A 21,761-nucleotide genomic window follows, 5' to 3' on the forward strand; every position below is an offset into this window, starting at 1 on the left:
ACCCGACGCGGCTTAAGGCGGATGGGTGCTATTTCAGGGTTCAAGTTAAACGAGATTGGGGTCCCCCTTATACTTGCCTAGTCCATTGCGAAACGTCTTGGAATTCTTGCACGAGTGCTTCCTCCCAATCGGCGCTTTACGGCCTTGTGGACTCCGGCTACAGTGATTCCGAGCGGCCTGAACCATTGCAGGCCTAGAAGACTAGGCCTGTCTCGATCCACGACAGTCAGTGGTAGTGCGACGGTGCGGTCCTTGAATGAGACCTGGAATCTGCGGGACCCGGCGGCGGAATTGGTTGCCCTGATAGTCTTTGAGTATAACCCTCTGAGGTTAAGGTCTTGGCGGCGAATCGTTGGAAGGAGCTGTTGGAGCGTTTTCCACGACACCATCGAGAGGGAAGATCCCTGAGTCTACCTCCATCACGCAAGGTTTGTTTTCGATGGCGACCTTTACTCGGATTTTCCGGCATCAAGGGATGTAGCGTGTCCTATGGTGATTGTTTGGTGGGTCTCTTCCCGCCTGGTTTCTTCACGCCTGGTGGAAGTGGTGGACGGCTTGTTTCTGTAGGAGTGGTTCAATTTTTCTCGGTGTGTGCCGAAGAATCCTGAAGACTGGAATTCGGCCTGTCGGGGTTTGGAGTTCTGTTTGCTCCTGCAAACCTTTGCGATGTGACCGCGTCTCCCAGCAATGGCGGCAAAGTGTGTCAAGGAATTTGCAGCCGGATCGTGGGTGATTTGCTCCACAGCCGGCACACGGTCGAAATGAGTGTTGTGAGGACTGGTCTCTCTCCGTTCGAAGTCGGTTGACCTCTTCCTCATCGCTGTCGGACGGGGACTCTAGGTCTTCGTGGTGAGTTGATACCGGGTGTCTCTCTGAGCGAGGCGGTATCAGTGGCGAAGTTTGCGTAGCGGTGCGTTGGTGCGGCGCATTTGGGCTGCCGACTTCTTTGTCGCCTCTGCTGCCGAGGCTTCTTTAAGGGCATCGGTGAGGCTGATGTCCCCCTTAGCCATAATTTTGCTCTGGATAGCGCCGTCTTCTAGGCCCAGAAACAGGCGGTCCCGGAGAGCTTCTTCTAAATTTGCGAATCCGCAGAGGCCTCCCAGGTTTTGGAGGTCCGCGATGTAATCGGCAAGGCTTTCACCTTTCTGTTGGTCCCTCCGGTAATATTCGTGTCTTCTGATGAGGGTTGGCACCGTGGGTGCGTAGTGAACCCGTAGTAAAGGCTCGAGGACGTCCCAGTCCATCTCTTTTACCTCTGCTGGCCTGGCAAGTGACTTTGCCATCTTAAACTCGGTCGGCCCGCAGTGAGTTAGAAAGATAGCTCTTTTTTTCCGCTGTTGCATTTTTAGGTTGTTGGTCTCCAGAAACATCTGGAACCTATCCATGTATGACTCCCAGTCTTCGGTTTCTGGGTCGAATGGAGTGGGTGGTACGACACCGCTGGCCATGTTGCCGTTGATGGTGCGTGATCAACCACGTGCTCTGTAGGTTGCTCTGTAGGTTTAGTCAGCTCTTCGGTCTCCGCATCCCACCTTCGTCGCCAGTGTTAAGTATGGAGAATAACGGAGACCAGACATCTGACCAGTGACTTCAACTCTTTAATAATAACAGGAATCAGAATGGAACAGAGCAATGCTATGGGCAGCAGTAACCCTTTTATAGGGTTAGCTGCTGCCTTATTAACCAATGAAAATGTGCAACAGGTTCAAACTACTGACCAATAAGGACAGTCCCAAAAGTGGCCAATCAGGGACTGGTTCTGGCCCAATCCCAAGTTGTTGTATAAGGACCAATCAAGTGTGCAGGTTTTCAACCCCTAATTTGCATTTAGGTTATTCACTTTTATTGATTCACAACAGTTTCAGAGGTTATTTCCTTATCTAAATGTAGAACCAGAATGACCAAAGGTAGGCAAAAAAGCAGTGGGAGTGGGAGCAATTTCTAACTTCCTGCCAGCTTCCCCATTGAGTTTCCTTATGGGAAGCTGGCAGAGAATATCAGAAATCTCCTTTCCTGGAGGTGCAGGTCAGGAATGATATTGGGAGGGGGTGTTCAAGAGATGCCACATGGCTTGGGAAAGGTGTGTGGGGGTTCACCAGAGATACCACGTGGGTCAGGAAGGACATGTGTGCAGTTGGCATAGAATAGGAAACATGTCTGGTAGATGCTGTGCAAGTTGGGTAGGGTGCATGAAGAAATGGTACAGGTCAAAAAGAATGCATGAGGGTTGTAAGGATGTGTGCTGTGCTGATTGGGGATGGCATGCAAGGGATAGCATGGGTTAGGAAGGGTGCCTGGGGTGCTTGGGAGTTGGCAAGAGGTGCTATGCCGTCATGGACAATTGGAGGAAGGATGTGTGTGTGTGTGCACGTGCATGTGTGTGCATGCCCAAAAGGTGCTGCATAGGTCAGGGAAGGCATGCAAGGCACAAGTCAGGAGTGTGCACAGAGTGGTGGTGGCATGGGCCTAGACAGGTCTGTCACCTCTCTATTCTTCCTTCCCTTTATTCCCCCTTCCCTTCCAAGCAGGGAAGTAAATGGCTGCTGCTGGGTGGAGGAGTGAGGGGGTCTGGGAAACTGTCACAGAACATTGAAAATGAACCAAAACTTCCCAAATTTCATTGCCTTGGGAGTAATGGGTTCCAGATTTTGGTCTCATTCTATAAGTTAGCGCATCTGAGGTACCTCCTTGATTCAAAAATTGTTGCCCTGTGATGCACTGTTTTGCGCACTTGAAAGCCATAACGATAGTCTTAGATTCTTCCCTCTCTATTGGGTTTCTGCTAGTGCAGCACCACAAAACTTACAGCTACTAAAGACAGTGGTGGTTGCAAAAATGCCAATATGCTGTTTAACAGCTTGCAAGAGGCTTTTCGGTGCGGGAGAATGTTGGCTTTTCATAAAATATCCCCTCACAGCAAATATTCAGAGTATTTTTTTGTGATGAACATGTGATGGGGGCATCAGCAAATTTCCTTTTGTGTGGCATAGCAGTAGTTCAGGGGGAAGATATTGATTAAGTAACTCTCTGCATTGTTCAACTGAACAGGGCATGGCTCACAGCATTCTCTAAATTGGCAGAAATGAAAACACTCCCAGGTCAATTTCAAGTTGTGAGGAAATGAGGAGTGGGAAGAAAAATAATGATATGGAAGTTCTTATAGTAAGAATGATACGGTGGTTTCAGGGCTGTCCAGATTCTGTTTTCATAAAATTTTACCCAAACCAAGAACTTTAAGCATAGATCTAAAACAGCTTGTATCAGTTTGACTTGAAATTGTGGATATTGTTGCCCAAGACATTTGGAGAACAATGTGTTGTATTCTCTCTCCTCTCCCTACAGGCTTGGCTACAAGAAGCATTCTCTGCCCCAGAGCTGATTGCTGTTTTCACAAGCAGAACTCTTATCCTAATCGCAGGACTTTACAACAGTAGTAGTAAGAACAACAACAAAAACTCAGAAGGAAAAACAAAACAAGGCCTGCAAGGTAAAATAGATGAAAGGATTTGAACTGCTGAACTAACCAGTGACAAGTATGATGTCCAACTTTCAGAATTCTTGTCGCAGGATTAAATCACTGCAGAGAAATTTGCTCCTTTTAAATTCTACCCATTCAGACATGTGTCTTCAGACAAATTCCCCAAAGTTTTGGGTAATGTCAGAACAAGTGAGCTTAGAAGGAAACATGAATCAATACTTGTGCTCAATGAACAGTTAATGCTGACAAGGACTTACTTGTGGGACATGTCCAGATTTTAAAGAATGGGTGTTTACTGTAGAACTTTATAGTTCCACAGAACACCTCTATAACACCAGTGATGGTGTATGAAGCAACAGCACTGAAATATGAGACCCACAAGACCTGGATGTGTTTTGCAGTTATTGTAGCATATTAGATGGCTATATTCTAACAAGTGCAAGGAAAATTTAGGCAAACCATATTTATATGGCTGCTATTTCTTCTGTACTCCTTAAAATTATTTACTTGCATGTCAGTTTTCCCCACAAAGGCTATATTTTGTATATAGAAATCAGACTGAGTGTGTTTCTTTTTAAATTAATGCACACAAATATTTGCAAGTTGCAATATATATTCTATTGTTATAAAAATACTTCCTCCACATATAGGCAGGTGGGGACTACATTGTTTTATATTAGTAGCATAATCTGAAAGGTTTTTTTTGATAAAAACAGTTTTAAAGAATGAATATATCAAAGTTGTACACTGAACATTTAAGAATTCTCCATAACATTAAAAAAAATGGGGCGAAATTTTTAAATAGTATGAATTAAAATATGGAAAAAACTTCAAATGGCTTGGAAGGAGAGAAGGATGGGGAAGAGCTCCTGAGAATTACAGGACAAAAGAAGCGGGGGGAATAAGATGCAAGTGTGTGTGTGTGTGTGTGTGTGTGTGTGTGTGTGTGTGTGGTTAATGTTCCTGGTTAATAATTTGTTTTTGTTTGCTTTAATAGAGTAAGAAATAAAAGAGGATGGGGAAGAGAGACACAGAGAAGAATTCAAAATCAATAGTTAAACATAAAATCCTGTAAGTAATTATGGGAGAAGAGACTTTCATTTGAGTAAGGCATCTTTTATAAAAGACAAATCATTCATGAATGTCTGAGCCTAGTTCCTGAAACTAGCGGAAGTACAAAACAGTTAGACAATATTGTAGAAATTATGACAAATGTAAGGACTTATTCAGGTCTGTGCTGTCCTCCCTCTTCTACTTGTCAGAACCTTTCCCCACTGCTGAGTTAAGATGTTATCCATTCATCCTTGAGTCAACAGAAAACTATACTAGCATGAAGTCTGCTGCCCCCTTTGTCAGTCCCTCTCCTACCTGTTCTGACTCAAGGTCAAATGGTGATCTTCTCATTTGGCATGGGTGAGGTGTGATCACTAAAGCAATTGAATAATTCTTATGGCAGTGCTGTTTTCCCTTTCCTACTTGTCAGCTGACAGGAAAAACATCCACCAGTCATGGTGCACTGCTGCCATGAATAAAGCAAGCCAGACTGCTCTTTCTGGTGCCCCGTCTCCTACACCCCTTTCTGTTGCTACCTGAATAAAGTTAGGGAAAACAACGGATTGGAGATGTGAAGGATGCTGAATCACAAGCAGCACACTTATTGGAAAGCTCCCTACAATTCTTTTTCTAGTAGAATAGAATAGAATAGAATAGAATAGAATAGAATAGAATAGAATAGAATAGAATAGAATAGAATAGAATAGAATAGAATATAGAATATAGAATATAGAATATAGAATATAGAATATAGAATATAGAATACAATACAATATATTATATAATATTGTATATATCCTGGACTGATAGTCTAGCTGTAACTCTGAAAGACCACCAGGGCAAGGTGAGAGTACTCTTTAGTGAGAGTAGAGCAGATATGAGTCAGAGTAGGGATCAGAAGGGAGGGAGGATGTTTGTATCAGCCAGAAATAGCCAATAAATGCTACTCAGACCCACCCGTTACTTACTGATCAGTTGACCTTACACCCAACATAATGGTTCATGAAGCATTAACACATATTATATACCTTGGGGCTATCTTTGAATTCTATTTTAAAATGCTGTTTTAACCTGGTACAACTAAGCTGTCAGAATAAAAAGGGAAATATAGGTTATTTACCAGTGCAGCTAAGGAGACTTGCTCATCAGCTGGAGTCCTGGTGTGAGAGGAAGAGCCAGCAGAAAAAGATTGTTATCAGAGCATTTTTGCACTAGGAGAGAATGGTACTCGGTGATACATTGATATGTAACTCTTAGACTACGCAAGGGCTGGATCCATAAATTGGAAGGGTTTTTTCACTTTTGGATTGTACAGTCATGAGTTTATTTCTATATTTTTCCCCCTGATGCTTCGAGTCTCAAACTTATTGTGCTCCTTGCAGGTGACCATTTGCAAAAATCTAGACGGTAGTTCAGAAATCTTTATCTAATAGTGGGTAGATCTTCCTTTGGAAATGTTCTTGGGGATGCCTTCCAGAGTTGAAACCATTACAAAAATATACCTCAACTTGCTCTTTGGTAATTGACCAAATAAAAAGTTCCACGTGGTCATCTTGTCCACCCTCAGCCAAGCATATACAGAAGATAATTTTCTTTAGAGTTTCTGCAGGGCTATTTGCTTCATCTGAACCATGACTTAGAGTAAAATAAACTTCTCAAATAGAGCATAATGTGAGACAACTGAGAATACAATAACCATGTGGTTAAATCTGTCTCGGGCATTTCCTTTATTCTAGATGCTGAGTTCTGCAGTGCCACCATCATTTGCAAATCATTCCCAATGCACTGTAAACCTAATACTCAATCCCTACACTCTGCCCTATGCAAGTCCCAAATGCATTTAGCATCAGTTGACAGGGAGTTTTTTTCAGTCAATCATTCCTTACTCCAAGCTACTGAAGTTAAACTCTGAGAACTTTGTCCATTCATCACTCAGTCTCTGTTTTAAAATTGTCAGTGGCTGAGCTTACCTCCCTGCCCTTGACTTCTCAATGCTCCGAGAAACAAAAATGGAAACAAACAACAAGAAGAAAAACTTTATTGTGGTGATTTTATAGTATGCTCTGTGCAATGTATTACTCCACAAATCCTGACAGTGTAACAACCCAGCAGAATTACAGCAAGGGCTTTCAGCAAACTGAACTGAAGGTTCTAAACTTGTGGTTTGCCTCATTGAAAAAAAACCAACAACCACCTACCATTTCTGGAGGACTCTAGTACGCAGTGGATAGATTCAGTTCATCAGGTCCCGCCCTCTTGCCCCATGTCAAAAGTTGTGTTTTCTAACCTATTGGTACAAGTAGGGCTGTGTGATCTGCCTGTTTCGTTTCATTTTGTTGTAGGCAAATGCTTTCATTCGGATTGCCAAACTATGGTGAGTGTACACTTCTCCAGTCACTGATTGTTACCTTCTATGATCATTTCATCCTTGGCTGCTGGCCCCTTTAAAAGGGCCTTCTGAGACTAATTTTGCTTTGGGGAAGTGACTGAGAAGACTGTTGAGTGACTGAAGTTTCTCCTTACACACACTGATAGAATCAGATGATGCCCCCCTTCCCCCACCTCCCCTTCTCCCTACCCCCCCCCCTTTAAAAAAACAGTCTATTAATGGTCCAATGAAGAGATAAAAGATACTTTTCCTCCCCTCACCATGCTGTAGCGGCTAGGGTAAAGCTGCACTTATGAACCAAGGAAACCGGAATGGTGAAACTGCTTTTTCCCCACCTGCCACTCATTGGTGGAAAGGTGAAACAAAGGTAAGAAGTTGATGACAAGAGTTCTACAAGTTTCAACTTCTGGCTGAAGTGAAAGCAGCAAGAATGGTAAAACTCTTTATATTATTCTGTACAACAGATAAACTTCTGTCCAACACAGAGGGAAAAAAGTTGTCCTCAAAAACCACCAAAAGGAACATGATTGATGCTTACTTTCCCAGCATGAGCAAGAGTAGAAGAAAAGGAGCAAGGGAATCTAAAATCAGGACACATAACAGTAGCAATTCTGCTCATACATAGCAAAGGAACAGACTGAGATCTGGACAAGAATTCCCTAAGCCAGTCTCGTTTCCAGCTGGGTTCAGCATGAGAAATGAACATCTTAAAGCTGTTGTTTAAATTAGTCCCGAGGTGGAAGTATGCCAGTGAGAATAAGAAATGCCCACAAACACAAAAGGGATTTCTTGCAATGTGAGTTTCATCCATAGCAGAAACATGGCAGAAATATTGGTTTTCAAGAGGTAACAAGGAAGCACGATTTGCTGTCTATATCACCTGATAGGAAGAGAAGGCACAATGGCAGAGGCACGGCAACATTATTGTGTGTAAGTGTCACTGTGAATAAAAACAACTCATATCTGCTTGCTCCCACTTCTTTTTCTGCCCACCACATCAGATGTTCCACAGGTCACAATAAAGTATAATTACACATTGAGAACCTTTGTTTAACCAACTGTCAAAGATATGTATCCATTCTATTCTACAATAACACACACTGATTCAGAAAATCTGTAATAAATGGTTCCTTTTTCTTTGCCAGAAAAAGTCCCTAAACAAACCAGAACTAGAGGAGAGCCCTTTGCAATCGTGTTTCAAGAAAATGACAATTCTTCCTTCTATGAGGGTTTCCTGATGCAGAAGGAGACATCTCCTTGAGTTACTATTATCCATGGAGATCAAACATGTACAAACAAGACAAACAGTCACAGTATTTGCATGAGAAAAAAGTACAAGGTAACTCCTACCTTTTTTGTTCTCCTCCCTTCCTTTGATCCATGCAAAGTTGCCCACAGGGTGGGTCAAAAAAAAATCAAGGTTGCATCCTCCCTATTTCTTCTTAACTCTCCTCCTAATAATCTTTGTCAGATTTACAGAAATTTTTATTATTACCCATTCCTTCAAGCTTGCCCTGTTTGTTGCCCAAATCAATGAGCTGCCCTGAAATTTTCTTCCATCTGTATAGTTTTATAAAATTAACTGGGCTGACACAGACAATCACATACAGAGGTTTTACTGGGGAAAAAAAACCTGAGATACACTTGGCTGCAGATTGGGCACAGTTCATAGACCCAAGCAAATATATCCTGCTTCTAACATTATGTAGCTTTGGAAAAAATAAAGATAACTTATTCATCTGTCGGCAGAATAATCCCTATGATCCAATTGCTGAGAGATACTATCACCCCATGGTTTCATGGCTTATTCTGCTCTAAATGACACTGCAATAGTGCAATTAAGGCACATGGGGGTTAAACAAAAAAGAACCAAAGCCTTGAGGAACAAGAAATTCAATCCTTACTAGCAAGAGTGAGGATTGAGCATGAACAGCATAGAAAAACAAAGACAGCAAAAGAACAACTGAAAAAAAAACCCAGCAGGTAGTTGAGTGGACAGAGGATGTGGAATTTTTTTTAGAAGGTACTGTAGAAGTAATTGTCACTGTCTTGCTGTGTGCAGAGATACTTTGCTGAATGTTAACCAGGCAACTCTTGCTCAGGGATAGCCCCTCCAGATATATTGGATTACTATTCCCAAAATCACTCACTACCTCAGGATAATGGGAGCTGATGTCCAAAACCTCTGAAAGGCATCTGACCTGGTGTTTGTCTCTGCTCTAGTTTAGATCAGGGTTTCTTAACCTGGCACATCTTACAGGAGTTTGTGGCTAGATTTCAGAGGGATCTGTGAACGAAGGGGAAATAATTATGTTACTTTCCCTAACCCCTAACTGAAACTTAGCTTTTCATTAAATAATTTATATGGGCAGCAAAACAATTTATCTAGACTCCAAGTATGTTTGCTTCAATAAATCTCTTTAAAATTATATTCTAAAAAGGGTGTTGTCTTGTTCTTGATTTAATGGATTAATTAAGAAGCATGTATATTACTATATTATGTATTTGTTAGTTTAAAATTATTTTGATATCTGAACATAATTGGTTTCCTCCGTAATGCAATCAATATTTTATTTTATGTTTTTGGATTCATTTTTTTTCTGAGAAGGGTCTGTACCAGACTCTTAAAGGGGTCCAGGGCACATAAAGGTTAAGAGCCCCTCAGCCAGATTCTTTGACTTTACAAACAGATAAAGAACAAACAGAGAAAATGCCCTGGGCAACTAAGTGTTCTTTGGTCTCAAATTAGTTTCTCTCCATTTCCTGTGAATTAGCCCTCAGGTAGGCATAGGACTGAAGTTACACACAACGCATCCATGTTTCCATTAAAGGGTTCACTCCAGTTTACCTCATACCATTTGCACACAGAATAACGTTAGGTCAATCCATTGGATCCCTTGCCCCAAAGACAGACTCACAATTGTGTTGTCTTTTGCAGCCCCACACCACATGTATTTTTTACCAAGCAACAGCCCAGAACCACCTCCTGCATCTTTTAACTGGAGATGTCACTAAGAAGGACCCAAAGGAGGAAAAATAAAATTGTTTTGACAAACACAGTTTCTCAAGAAACCTCTGGAGAATTGCTGTAGCTAAACAGAATGGGGGTGGAATTGAATTGGTTGCCATGGAAACTGCAGAGAGCCAGAAGAACCCATGAACTAAAGCCTCCTAATAATACCTCCAGCTCACACACCAGCTCAGGGTGGAGGCAGCGGCAGGATCAAAATCGCCATTGCTCAAGGGTTGGGACTTTAGAAATGCTTAGAGGGCAAGAGCTGGGGGGATGGGTTGCTAAGGAACTTTTCCTTGCTGGCCAGGTGCAGGACAAAAGGGTGTGTGTGTGTGTGTGTGTGTGTGTGTGTGTGTGTCTAAACACAACACAGAAGCAGATAGCAGTGAGTTCCTGTTCATCTTAATCTCTTCCTGCTGCCATTTTTTTTCATTAATTTTCTAATTTTTTCCAACAATGTCAACCTTTCTCCCATCCTACAGCTCAGCCCCCTCTGTTCCCCCTGCTTATCCTTTTTCTTCCCTGTGGCTCCCATCTGGTGCGCCTCCTTTCACCTCTTCTTCTTTGCACATTTCCTCCCATCTGCTGCTTCTACCATTTTTCATTCTTCTCTTCCTCTTCTTGTGGGATAGCAGGTTCAAGCTCCACGGGCCATTCTGTCTACAGCTTCTCCACCCCCACCCCCAGCCTGCTACAAGTGTGCCAATTAGTGTGGATTGTCTCGCTGGTGTAGGTCTGCCAACAAAGCCACACAAATAAGTTGGAACCATTTCCTCTGGCTACTGGGTTCACTCAATTCAGTCAACTTGTTAAAAAAAGGGTCACCGCTCTCTTGACTCTCCAGCTCCAGCCAGCTGTTCCATGAAAAAAAAGGCTTCCTAACAAACTTGATACTAAGACCAACTCTCCTCAGTGAAAGTGATTCCACTTCATAAGACCTATAATAGAAAGGTACAGACAGACCCTCATTCAGCAATTCAATTCTGCCTAAATATAAAGCTTATCAGCAAAACAACCAATGGACAGACCCTCATGTTTTGAGTTTAAATGATCCTTCTTATTTTGTACTTTCATTCCAGGTAACTTAGTGCATGCCCACCTCAGTTGATGGCAGAGATACAGGGTTCAACTTGATGGTTCTCTTGATAAATATATTTTGTTAAGTACTTTTTGCTTCAACAAGTAGTGGGTAAGTTAGAAGAAGACAAACTGTTGTAAGAATTACCTCACTTACAAAATATTACTACTAATCAGGAAAATTCTGGGCTCATTTATTACTGTTTTCATTCCATTTAATGAAATAGAATTAGTTATAGTGAATATTTTAAAGAAGAATAAACACTTGAGGAAATTAAATGGTAGACCACTGTATTTCTGTACTTATCCAAGGTAGTGAAGGGATAGTCCTGATTTTTATTGCCCAGTCACAGTGGCTCCTTGTGTTTCAATTAAATTCCAAAGAAAAATGTCATGAGGGATCTCTTCCTATTGATTTTCTTTCTTTTTTAAAACTTGGGAACTATAAGTGATCCGAAATGCTTAAGAATAATGGCAAGATGTATAACTTAAAACAATGCTAGCAAAAATGCTGTTCTGCTACCCCAACAATAACAGAAGCTTAAAAAATAACTGAGATCAATTCAGATGACATAACCAAGTAGCCTGAACTTAAGGTAGAAAAACAGAAATCTCTTTTGTAGAGGAAATATTCCACAAAAATTTGCAAGGCATGTTTCAGAACATATCAAAGTATACAGGCAATGAATGACAGAAGAAAATGAAATCCTGCAATAAGCTGCAAAGCCACTGACTCTGCATCTTCCAGTTACTTCCAGTTATTCCAATTACATAGCAATCAGAGCAGTGGTGAAATTTAATTTTTTTTACTACCGGTTCTGTGGGCGTGGTTTGGTGGGCGTGGCAGGGCAAGGATACCGTAAAATCTCCAGTCAGAGGTGGCATTTTCTGATTCTCCGAACTACTCAAAATTTCTGCTACCGGTTCTCCAGAACTGGTCAGAACCTGCTGAATACCACCTCTGAATCAGACAGATAATCCAACCCCCAGATTCCTCTTAAAATGCCTAAATGTCATTTCCAAAAGAGACCACTACTCAGTCTAGCCTCACATTCAAATTTCTATTCCTGATTTCCCACTCTGGCACCCTCCAAATATATTTAGGTTAGCAATGAGTTGGTCAACTAACATCTGGCAGTTGTGTCTTCACTTTTAAAAGGTGAAGAAGTAAAATCAAATTTTGTTTTGAATTGAGAGAAAATAGAATCTCTCATAACGTTCTCTTAGAATGCTTTGAATTGGCATTGGTCCAAAGGAACAAAACTCAAACTCTTGTGAATGTTCTACATGTCATCAAAATAAAAATTGAAATATTTCAGATGTTCCAGCCATAGAAACAATGGAAATTTGAGAACAGTTAATATTTTTCCTTCAGGATCACCAGAGAATGCTGTTCACTCATCATCACAGAAACTCTGGCTAAGGAAATTATTTGACAAACCATCAAGTTGATGTCAACTATTAGTGACCACATAGCTATACTTTTTGTAGTATGATCTGTCCCTAACCCGGTCCTTCAGGTTTTCTAACAGTGCATCCATTGCTGCTGCAATTGAATCTAAGTCAAGGGTGTCAAACTTGATTTCATTCAGGGGCACATAGGAGTTGTGTTTGACCTTGGGGGGCTGGGGTGGGCATGGCTAGGGTGGGTGTGGCAAGCTCAATGTCACTCATGTTGGGGGTGCCTGTGGTGGTCTGAGCGCTCAGCCAGAGAAAACAGGCTCCTGAGCTCCATTTTTGGCTATGACAGCCTCCTGCAACCGGCCTCCTGCAACCAGTGAAAACGAAGCTTGGGAGTACCGCACATGGCCCTCCTGAGCTCTGTTTTCACTGGCAAAAGCACCGCAGGCTGGTCCTTCGCTGTTTCCAGGGTGACCCCATGAGCCAGATCTAAGCATCCCGAAGGCCAGATCTGGCCCCCAGGCCTTGAGTTTGACATCCCTGGTCTAGACATTTGATGCTGGTCATCCTTTTGTCTTTTCTTCCACTTTTCCCAGCATTATAATTACTCAAGAGAGTTAGATCTTTATCTAATGTATCCAAAATATGATAATATGAGACTGACTGAAGTGAGAACTCTGGGTTAATGTTTCATGATTCATTTGTTTGGTTCCTTGTCTATTCATGGTACTTTTGAGAGTCATTTCTAGGACCAAAGTTCAAAAGCATCAATGCTTTTTCAATCCTGTTTCTTCAAACTCCAAATTTTGTTCCATAGAGTCTGCATGAAAACAATTGTTTCTATGATTTTAATCTTTTAGGTATACACAAATCACAACATCTTGATATCTTTTGCAAGGCTTTCATTGCTGTTGGGTCAAAGTCTGTGGTATATTTCTTGACTGCTGGTTCCTTTAGTGTTAATAGTTGATTCTAAAAGGCAGAAGATATCCATCCCTTTAATATCATTGTTATCAGTTCTTAGACTGGCTGGTTTACCTGTTGTTATTAATTTAGTCTTCTTTACATTCATTTGTAGTCCCATTTGTTTAACTGTTTCTAGAATTATTCAGCATTTAAATTGAATAAATATGGAGAGCACATACAGCCTTGTCTCACTCCTTTGCCAAACTAGAAACAGTTTGCCATATTCCATCTGAGATGTGGCTTCCTGCCTGCTTATAAGTTTCTCATGAGGACAATTTTCCAAAGGTCATTCTACAGCTTGATGAAGTCAAAAAGCGTATGGCCTTTTTATAACCAATGAAGCACATATTGCCTTCTTTTTTTTATATTTTTGACTTTCCCAGTTATTCAGCATACACCAGCAATAATGTCTCTTGTTCCTCAGCCTTCTCTAAAATTAGCATGAATATTTTTGCATCTCCCTTTTCATGTAGTGAATTCAATTCCATCCCATCTGTGTTAGATGATCCTGAGCATTATTTTGCTAGCATGTAAGATTCAGGACATGGTATGATATTTTACCATGTCAGCTGTGAAATGTGATTAGAAATAGCCATGGCACTTAATCATAAATACTACTTCACAGTGCTTTCCAGCCCTGTCTAAGTGGTTTACAGAGTCAGCATATTGTCCCTGATAACCTGGGTCCTCATTTTACTGATCTTGGAAGGATGGAAGGCTGAGTCAACTTGAGCAGGTCGTAATTGAACTCCTGGAAGTGGGCAGAGTTAGCCTGTAATACTGCATTCTAACCATTAGGCTATTGCAAGCTCCAGTACCAAAACACTAAAATTAATTTTTAAAAAGACTGATGATAACAGGTATATCAACCAGTCTTAGATTTATTCTTAGATTTTTTTTTATAACCAGTCTTAGATTTGACAAGTGAAGCTAGCATCTGTGTTATAGGATCAACCATCTACAGTAAAGAAACAAGTAATCAAAAGTATCACAAACTAGAACTTGGGAGAACAACCATTAAGAATTTGGAAAAGGCATTTGCATTCTGTGACATGTCTGTACCTAAAAGAACAGAATCATACAAACAATAGTTTTATGCAAAGTCTGTAAAGTCAGACTTTGCAGAAACAGGATAGAAAGAGTATTAACTCTTTTGCAAGAAAATTCCTGAGAATACCACAGACAAAAAACAAGTGGATCATGGGACAACTCAACTAATTCAACAAACAAATAATCAGAGAAACTAACTAACTCAGAGTTCTCACTTGAGCCACAAATGATCAAGTTCAGATTATCCCGTTTTGAATACATATACAAAGACCTGGCTCTGTAATCGTGGGAATGGAGCAGGAAAAGTAGAGGGAGGTGAACAACAAGGTGAATGGACTTAGTTATGGGAGCAATGGAAGACCTGAGGATCATGTTAGGGACAGCTCATAATATCTATCTCTATCTCTATTTTCGTAGATTTTCACAGGTATAGGTATGCAGGTCTTGGCGTGTTTGGGTCTTTCCCGTGTAAGATTGGGAGTATCTTGGTGATGTTTCGCCATCTTCAGGCTGGTGCTTTCGGCTTAGTGCTTGTGCGAGCAAAGCATGATTGGAGCTGCCGTCTCTCTATAAATACTGGTGAGGAGGTGTGGTGCTCCGATCATGCTTTGCTTGCACAAGCACGAAGCCGAAAGCACCAGCCTGAAGATGGCGAGTGGGACTTCATCGAAACATTGCCAAGATACTCTCAATCTTACACAGGAAAAGACCCAAACACGCCAAGACCTGCATAGATAGATAGATAGATAGATAGATAGATAGATAGATAGATAGAGATAGAGATAGAGATAGAGATAGAGATAGAGATAGAGATAGAGATAGAGATAGAGATAGATAGATAGATAGATAGATAGATAGATAGATAGATAGATAGATAGATAGATAGATAGATAGATAGATAGATAGTATTCAGCTTTGTTCGGGTATTTTCCCACGTCATTGTAGTTGTGCTTTATATATATGTGTGTGTGTGTATGTGTGTGTATATATATATGTGTGTGTGTGTGTGTGTGTGTGTATGTATATGTAATAACTTTCTTTCTCTGTGTGTGTGTGTGTGTGTGTGTATATATATGTGTGTGTGTGTGTGTATGTAATAATTTTCTTTCTCTTCTAGTATTAGACACTTTTTGTAATTTCTTTTAAGATATCTTGGTTGTTGACATCTCTACTGTACAGAATTTCAATATATTGCTTTCATCTTTGAATAAGTTATTCTCTATTAATTGGTGTTCTTTTGCATACTAATTTGAGGTAGAATCCTCCTTGTGTGTTTGGAGATATTTTGGAAGATTCTTCCTTGTTTCGTTTTCTACTTTCCATATTTAAAGATATTATGATATTATTTCTTCTCTCTTCTAAGAATTCCTTAAAATTCTTGGTTAAAATTCCTTTTTAAGACCTTTCTCTTTCTTGGTGCTGGCTTCTTTTCTCTTCTTGGCAATTTCCACTATTTGTTTTGACATTCAGTTTGATTTCTTCTATTTCTTGGTCTCTGACAGGCTCTTTTTACATTAATCCTTATCAACATCTTCAATTTCATTCCACAATTCCTCTGGTTCCGTATCCCTGAGGTTGAAGATTTCAAAACAGTTCCCAATGTTCTCTTTGAAAATGATGAGTACATGTTCACAATATCATCAAAACTGGGAGCGGGGCGGGTTTGTTCTTCTGCTTTAAAATTTGGAACTTGTACTTGAAAGATAACCTTAGAATAGATATAATGCATGCCCATTATAAACTGGAAGTTATTATAGCCTACATTTATTGAAAAGCATAAAATTTCTTTTCCTTCTATACTAATTATTAGGGATATACTGTATGTTTGCAATGATGGGCTAACTCTACTTTGTATGATCATGCTACATTACTGGTATAAAAAACTCCAAACCTGAAAAGTTATTTTCAAAGTAATCCCTTTATTGGATTTTTTTTATCACCACATGGAATCAGATGGTATTTGAAGAATTGCAAGTAAAATGTGTGCAAAGAGTTAAAATACCTCTTTACTAGATATATGCCAGTAATCTTCAGTGCTTCAGAACTACTTTTAGCACTGGCAGATTTAATATAGTCTTATAATAAGACTATAATAGCTAATTATAAATGGTTGTTAAGCTATACTTAATACATTAAATTAAATGTCTAAGACTACAGAAGAGCATGCAATAAGGAACTGGCAGGTCTAGTACATGAATGTCAGTGGAGGACTATTTTGGCACCTATATGTCACATTTCAAGAGATTTAGAATTATGATTAATTCAACAAAGATATTATGCCTATTGGACTGCTGCATATTTTTTACTGGAAGAAATGTGTGGATTCAGCTATTTTTTAAAAGTATTCAAAAATTACACTGTTTAACTTGATATATTCTTATGTTCTCCTCATTCCCTCTTGGACAAAGTTTTTTTTTTCCACATACTTATTTTGGTTTGAAGGTTCACTTGTTTTTGTAGATTCCTATTGTTTTTAATTATGTGCTAATGGCTTGAAAGACAACTGGAGTACACCATAAATAGACATGAAACATTTTTATGATCAAAATATACCAGAGAGAAGCAAAAATGTCCATCCTTTATCAGCCATGTTGCCATCTAAAGAACTCCCCTCTATTGATAACAGGGTAAATAATTTACCATCAGCAATGTCATTTGGAGAATTATTTTAAAGTCTGGACTACATTCTTAGTCTGTGTGCAATGACATTTGCTTACTCTAATGATCAGCTTCAAGCCAGGAAGATACATACAGATTTCCTCCAGTCAGAACATTGAAGGCTGGGTGACTCTTCAGCATTTGCCAAGAGTCATTCACTTCATTGTAAGATTGTAAGTTTGTGCTGCCTATTCTGGGAGGTTCCTTGGCAGACACTGAGGGGTGTGTCAGAATGCCCACTTGCAATGCCCACTTTGACTGGAAGATCTCAACCAGTCCGCAGAAGTCTTCCAGAAGTCTGGAAGGGGGTCCAAAGCACACTGAAGGTCTTGAAGACAAGACAACCACTATGGCTCACAAAGCAACTTCAAGATAATTTCTTCATTTGAATTTTGTTAAAGTGAAACACCCTCCAAGTTTCACACAGCCTTTCTGCTTATGGTAGTTTATACACTTAATTTCCCATTTTACTATTGTTAAGTAAACTGACTAAAATGTTTAATAACTTAATTTTACGACATTGCATGATATGACTATATCTGTACCACTAATTTTATACATTTCATTTTATTTTATAATTAAGAAAGATGCTTTGATGGGTGTTTTTCTTTCTTTTCCCCCCTCTTTTCTTAATACAATTAAACTTTGTTATAATGTTAATTTTAGCCCTTCCCTTTCTTCTCATTACATTTTATGTGCAGACTTGAAGACAATGGCCCTGTAAACAAGAGTATGTGAGGAAATCTTAAAACTGGAAAGAACTTTTGAGATTGAACTTCTAAGATTATGTATCTCAAGAAATCTTGAGATTAATGTTTTAACTGATAGGATTAGTTGCCATGTCAACTAATCTCCAGTAAATTTATAGGCAATCTACCCATTTTATTAGTTATCTATTCAACTCGTATTCAAAGTTTTCAAGCTTAAGCTTGTTGGTTATCATTTCAAGGAAGCTTTTATTTCACCCAAGACTGATTGATCTTTGTTTTTTGCTGTCCATGGTACTTTTGTAGAGCAAAGCTGTGACACTGCATCAGGCTAGAAACTGGAAGACTATGAATTCTAGTCCCGCCTTATTCATGAAGCCAGCTGAGTGACCTTGGGCCAGGGTCTAGGAAGTCAACACTGATTCAAAGGCACACACATGGTTCTCTTAACTATTTTCAAATCCACATTTTAAAAGTAACTTTTTTCTCTTGCTTTTTCCTAATGTCCAGCTATTATAGTTGTTGTAGAGGTTGTGGTTGGCAAGAAGTCGCAACACTCTCAACCTCTCCCTCCTGCACAGCTGCATGGTGAAGGGGAAGAGGAAGAGGAAGGCAAACAGGGAGGGGGAGGGGGTGGAAGTGGGAGAAGGAGGCACATATAGCCATAGAACAGCAGACATGTCAGAGGAAGATGAAAACAAAAGCATGAAACTTATTATTTTAAAATGAGCTTATTAAAAATAAGAACACGTAAAACTTTCTTAAGTTCAAGGCAGACAAATACCCAAACAATTGCAATTGGGTGAAATAATTTTTTTAGCACAGATAAGGCCATAAGTAGCACCTCTGACTTCAATCTTCCACAGCTTAAGTTGGCACAAAACATGAAAGACTAGATTTAGCAGAAGAGGCTATAAAATGTAAGTTATGATATGAAACCACCACCACCACCACCAGAGGCAAATTTCCAAGAAGCAGTTTACAGACTGTTCCAATTATCTGTACCCACAAAGCAGAGAAGCATATATTAAGAGCAAAGAACTCTGAATGAAAAATTTGTCTTTATTACCAAGAGGAAGGATTTCCAAGCTCACTTCTCCGGCTAGTTTCTTTGTCCCCTCCTTTGAGGCTTACATTTTGCAGTTCATATCAACACTCCTTATTGTTCATGTTGTTGTCTAAGTTTGTCACTGTGTTCTCTTCTAGGATCAATCTCCTCTTTATTTCCCCAATGAACTAGCCATCTGTGTTTATTCTTAAAACTTCTAACATCTTCAGTATGTTGATTAATATTGTTGATAAATATGGTGGTTAATATTAGCTTTCTCTTCTTTATTAACCCAGACTGTTAATCTTCTAATTTCCTTTCACAAAGAAGTTATAAGAGGCACCTCTAACATTATATAACCAAGCGGATGTCACTGGATTAATAGAGGTCCCACATCTAGTAAAGGTATTTTTCTGTGAAGATAAATGAGGGAAAAGATTACAAGCTGCTTTTGTTGTTTGAAACTTTTTGTGGAGGGGGGACTTAAAAGTCCACTCCAGGGCTGTGGTATGAAAGCCATGTTACTTTTATTATTTTAAGTATTATGTTAAAAAAATATTTTTAGTGCAGTTTGTGTCTTGACTATTGAAATTTGATACCATGACTCTCTGCAGATTGATCATTAGTCCTAGTGTCCTAATTTTTTTCACTTATTAAGAAATATGATATTTTCCTTCTTTTTCATGGGTGAGAGATGGAAAAGAAGGTAAGGGATGAAGATAGCAATGGAGGAACCCATTATATAAACATAAAGCAGGTTCCTTCTGATATCAAGGCCAGGAAGCGAATGGATTTCCACTAATTTGAAAGAAGACAAAAGGAAATCCTTAGAATTTAAATCTTGGTGCACACACACATATACTACACACACACACACACACACACACATATATATACACACACACATACACACATATTTTGATTTCTGTGTTATTTCAGAAGGCAGATATTCTGTATTTATTTGTATTCTGCCTTTACTACTTTTTACAAACAATTCAAGATGGCAACATATCTAACACTTCTTCCTCTTATTTTCTCCACAGCAACCAACCTCTGAAGTGGATTGGGCTAAAAGAAAGTGACTGGCCCAAATTCACCTACCAGCTGGCTTTCATGGCTAAGGTGGGACTAGAACTCACGGTCTCCTCCTTTCTAGCCTGGTACCTTATCTAGACCAACTGGTATGTGTAATTATGGAGGCTTCCTCCTTGTTTTCAATAATGCAACTAATTTAGCCATGTCATATAATTGAATTGAAGCTTTTGCTTCAATTCGAAGAGCTAATTGTTAAGTCAAATGCATTGGCAGGGAATAGCAATGTCACTTAAAGCAATAACTGTTGTATCATCTCAGCTAGCCTGTAAAGACCTTTTCCAAGTTCTTTTCATTCTTTGGGGTGTCTGTTGCTTTCTGAGCTTGGTTGTTTGCTTGCAGACAATTTTACCTAACTAGGTGACATCCATTATTGCCCTGCTGGGAAGATAGTGATGGTTTGGTCTTTCTTTGGGTTTCTGAGGGCTGCTCTGCCTCTGCTTTGAGTTGGACTTTTTTTCTTGGGTCTCTGGGGCAAATCTTTTGTTTTTAAATGCTGCTTCTAAGGCTGCAACAAATTCTAACCGATGAGCATTGTCTGAGACCTTCTGGGAGTTATTTTGTTTTACTGTGAATACTAGATGGTTGGACATGTTAACTACTCATTCGGGTTCAATAGCTCTTTGCTTCTGAGATTTAGCTCAAGCAGTTTGGTCTGAAGTTTTGCTTTCCTTTTTTGAGCTTGTTTTAGAGATGTACTGTAGTCTTGATAGTAGCTGTCAACATTTTTGTGTGTTCTGGTAATGTGATTTGTTCCAATTGCTCTTTGTGTTTATCTGTGGTGTGCTGGTATTTGTTTAGTCTGAGGTGAACATTCATTATCATTAACTGTATCATTTTTCAGTTGCTTTGTTAAGCTATTTTCTACTCTACTGGGCAGTTTATAGGAAGTTTGTATCTAATATAGGTGGGCAGGGCATTTATGCAGAAAAAACAGTTTTTCATGGTAGAAGTTTGCCTACATGCAATTTTCTCCCATTTGTGTGATTTCTGAAGTGTTTGAGGGCTATATGTACTTCCAATAAAAGAAAATAGGTGTATCTTAAGGTTGAATTGTGGAATCTTTGATGTTCTCTGAACTTCATTGTTTGTTGCAGACATTTCATTACCCAGTTAGGTAACATCATCAGTGCCTTTTCATTCTTCCTTCCTTTTCTTTAACCAAGTGGTGCCATCTGCATAACTCGAACTGTTAGTGTTATAGCCACCAATTTTGATTTTAACTGCTTTTTTCCAACTCTTTCTATTCTCATAATATACTTGGGGCCTTTCCCCACTTGCATCTAACCATAGCACTAACAAGCTCAGTCTTTCATTTTTATTCTGCTGTATCCCCAGAATGCCATCTTTTCCCCAGCCTATGCATGACATGACCATACATTGTTTTGAGTTGAACTGATATTAAACTAATTTTATATGATAACAACCACTGGCAGTTTCAAGGTACTTCAGATTTGATGCCTTTTCCTTCCCATGAATTTAGTCCATAGGGATGAATCAGCTTAATGCCTACTGGCTATTTCAGTAGGCTGGGACAGAGACATTTCTGCCACACTAGTCCCCTGGCAATCTTCTCCACAGCCCTTCTTTTTTCTCCTCCCCAAGGAAATACCATAGCTTGGCTAGGAAAGGTCAGGTTTTGAAAGTTTCCCCATTCCCTGTTTTAAAAGCACAGGTCTTTCAAATCCCTGAGCCTGTTCAAACCCCCTCAGTGAATACATGAAGCAAAGATAGAGATACAATGGGGAAAGATCCTTTGTCAGTTCCAGTCAGTGAAAGAAAAAAGGGGGTTGTGCACAAATCTGTAGTTGTGTAAAAATGACATGAGT

Source organism: Notechis scutatus, chromosome 2, assembly GCF_049901735.1.
Source record: "Notechis scutatus isolate UNSWTSFEM ecotype Mainland chromosome 2, rNotScu1.2, whole genome shotgun sequence".
In the NCBI taxonomy this organism is placed as follows: domain Eukaryota; kingdom Metazoa; phylum Chordata; class Lepidosauria; order Squamata; family Elapidae; genus Notechis; species Notechis scutatus.